Source organism: Papaver somniferum, chromosome 11 (genome assembly GCF_003573695.1).
Source record: "Papaver somniferum cultivar HN1 chromosome 11, ASM357369v1, whole genome shotgun sequence".
NCBI lineage: Eukaryota > Viridiplantae > Streptophyta > Magnoliopsida > Ranunculales > Papaveraceae > Papaver > Papaver somniferum.
The window spans coordinates 10,909,550-10,912,569 of NC_039368.1; the positions used below are offsets into that span (position 1 = coordinate 10,909,550).

The 3,020-nt window shown below is 36.8% G+C and overlaps 1 long non-coding RNA gene across 2 annotated transcripts; it reads left to right on the forward strand.

The window, feature by feature from the left end:
• The first annotated feature begins 1,018 nt into the window (after positions 1-1,018).
• LOC113320436 lies at positions 1,019-2,525 on the forward strand. 2 transcript variants are annotated; one of them, XR_003346100.1, is made up of 5 exons: positions 1,019-1,148; positions 1,321-1,463; positions 1,581-1,623; positions 1,727-1,893; positions 2,126-2,525. It is a non-coding gene; the product is annotated as an uncharacterized LOC113320436 (long non-coding RNA). The 2 variants fall into 2 exon arrangements; XR_003346099.1 differs by lacking the exon at positions 1,019-1,148 and having other exon boundaries at positions 1,224-1,463.
• Positions 2,526-3,020: the final 495 nt, after the last annotated feature.

Consider the following 3,020-nt stretch of genomic DNA (forward strand, 5'->3'; position numbering starts at 1 on the left):
CTCTTAGGATTAAAACCCAACTACACATCTGTTCATTCTTATGCAACGGTTGTCTTTGGTGGTAACCAATCAACACAACTCCTCACCAAATGGTGCAATTCTCTTTATCACTCTTCTCTGTAACCAACCGATTCTACCTATTTGAACGGTAGGGAATTAAGTTTAGTAAATGCCTGTAACTTAAATGGACAGATACAAAACCACATTACAATATGTACTTGAAACACATGAGTAAATCTCCAACAATATATATAGTTCTTTTCATGCTTAGTAATTTATGCAGCATGGGGATGATGGAAACTTGCAGAGAAAATAGAGTTCTGGGGCATATATATGGTATATATGCTCAGCCTCTGACCTCTGAACAAAATATTGGGAATTCAAAACAATGGGGTATTTGCACTCCGTTCTTTTCTTTTTCACAGTGAGTTTTTTTATTAAAGAAATAAGTTTGTGCACAACTATCGAATCTGAGTTCTGAAGGTCTGTTGCTTAACAGTTAACAACTGCATTTTCTTAAGGCTCCAATTCTGCATGTTTAGTTCCAAAATGGAATAATTTTTTTCCCAGGTGCGATAAATAATTTGATGAAGTTGTGTGAATCTCTCAGTATTGTCAGCTGCATTACCTTAAAACTGTAATGAGGGGAGATACTTCTGAAATGAAGAATAAATATTCGTAGAAAATGAGAGGAACTTCCTCACATAAATCAAATGTTGGCTTACAACCATGCGAGTCTCAGGAGACACTATCTCTGTCAGGCCTCTCCAATACCCACGATAAATTCACCCCCAACCTCTGCTTCAGATCTCTATTACTCTTTCTACTTAGGGAAAATCCAAAGATATCGGACAATCATGGCTTGAACAGATTGTACACTGAGGTAAGCAGAGTATGGGTTTATAGGAACGTATGGGCTTTTCTCATCAACGGGCCTTAGCAATCTTGATCCTACGAGAGATTTTTTTCCCATTATAAAAACAAGTTACACCGGCATGCAGAAACGCGCAAATTATTCTCTCACGCTCGCTCTGCTCTATCACATAATACCACTTCTGCAGCTCCCTGCGAATAATCAAACCACTTCTGCAGCTCCCTGCGAACAATCAAACAATCAAACCAGCGTCGCAACCGCAAACCAACAAAAGGTAATTTGAGGTTTAATGAGCTGATTTTGATACTATTTCGGTTTCATCTCAATATAATTATGTGTGTGAATTAGGTTTTTCCCGTTTTGATCTTAGGTTTCGAAATTTGTTGGATGATTCGTAGTGGTGTTTAGAGAGAGATAATACTGAACGTTTGAATTGTTGCAAGCAGCAGCAGGTTAGGTACTCTCAATTTCCTCAAATGGCTAGTATCCATGATGAGCCGAAAATTTCTCCCGAGGAGGAGGAGCATATGAAGAACATGGCTAGATACAGGGACCATTTGATAGCAAAAACAATTGAGCGAAGAGAACGGTAATTTTATTGCGTTTTTAGATTTTGTTAAATCCTCTACATTATTATAACTTATAATTTCTAAGTAGCTCTGTATGAACTGATTAATCCACCTCAATATATTCTCTTGTTGTGTAGTGCTGCCAAAGAGGCTATAGCTGCGGCGGCGCGAGCCCGAAAGGTAATTAAGCAGTAAATCATCATCCATTTTGATTCATTATGTTTTGTATCAGTGGCCAGCGGTTTCTGTCATTCACACTCTAATGTATACTACGCTCTTGCAGTTACAATCACAAAATCACCCAATATGATTGGCTCCTTCTTCCCCCAAGCATACTCAATTAACCAATATCGTATGACGAGCTCAGGAGATGGTCATTGCACGTCAAGTGCTCCCAAGGAAGCCACTAGTGCCAATAAGGAAGCTAATGGAGTGGAGGTGTGTTACTAGGTAATTCATCAGCTTTGATTATTTACAGTTAACTAGACGCAATCATTTTCTTTAATACGAACGAATGAATTATATTTTCCATTACTTTGTTAGGAATGAATGAATCATACGAGTATTGAGCGTTATCATTATTTCCGTAATCAGCTAACTTAGATTCAGCTTGTTTTCTCATCTGTAATTACTCATATACTTATTTATTATACTGACATTCCCCTTGGAATTCATAATTCAGGGTAAAACTGTTTGAAAATGTTTAAAGTCCATTCCCTGTTGCCTTGTGAAGGAAAGGTAGTTATGCACCAGTCTTCTCTCATTTGGCAGAAGTCTGCTCTGGTTTCTTTTTTGTCCCATTCAAATTCTTTTGTACATACTGTAATCTGGATATTTCTAACGCACAGAGTCCGTTTTGGTTCATTATCAGTATTCAATTCAGTCTCGTGTTTAACTATTTTCTACCGAATGTATGCATCACATGCTTTGGTGATTGGCGTAAGGATGGATCTTAATCCATCACAAACTGTTATTGGTTGCGGTCCTTGATCTTTAACGTTACAATATTTTACATACATCTTTAAATATATGTTAGCATCGCCAGTGGCAGAGCCAGGCCACGGTTTTTTATTTGAAATGATATTTGTTCCCAATAATTTTGGGTTTGGTGGATTATTTATGGATCCTAAAAAATTAGTACAAGAACTTTATACAATAAGAACACTTAATTAAAGATCGACAAGGAATTACTATCATTTGATTGATTAATATGTTCCAACTAAATTTGGTATTTCAATATCATAAATTTGTACAAGATATTAACACGACCCTATATTACAAAAAATTTGAGAAGGTTTCTCTGCCCTTGATTACAAGTCAGTCAATTGGGATGTAAGATTCATAAACGTTTCTTCGCTACAAGGAATCGTAACACCTCCCATTGGATAATCAAATCCAAATTCTTCTCCTGCTTGGTTTAGAAGTTCTTGGATACAAATTTGATTCAAAAACGATATTGGAACTACGAATCTCTTCTTGAATTGAGTCTCTCCAACGTAAACAGCAAAATGTCCCTTGGAAATCACCATCTCATCATTCTTTCCTTTAGAAAATGATTGTCGGAGAATTTTTGAAGC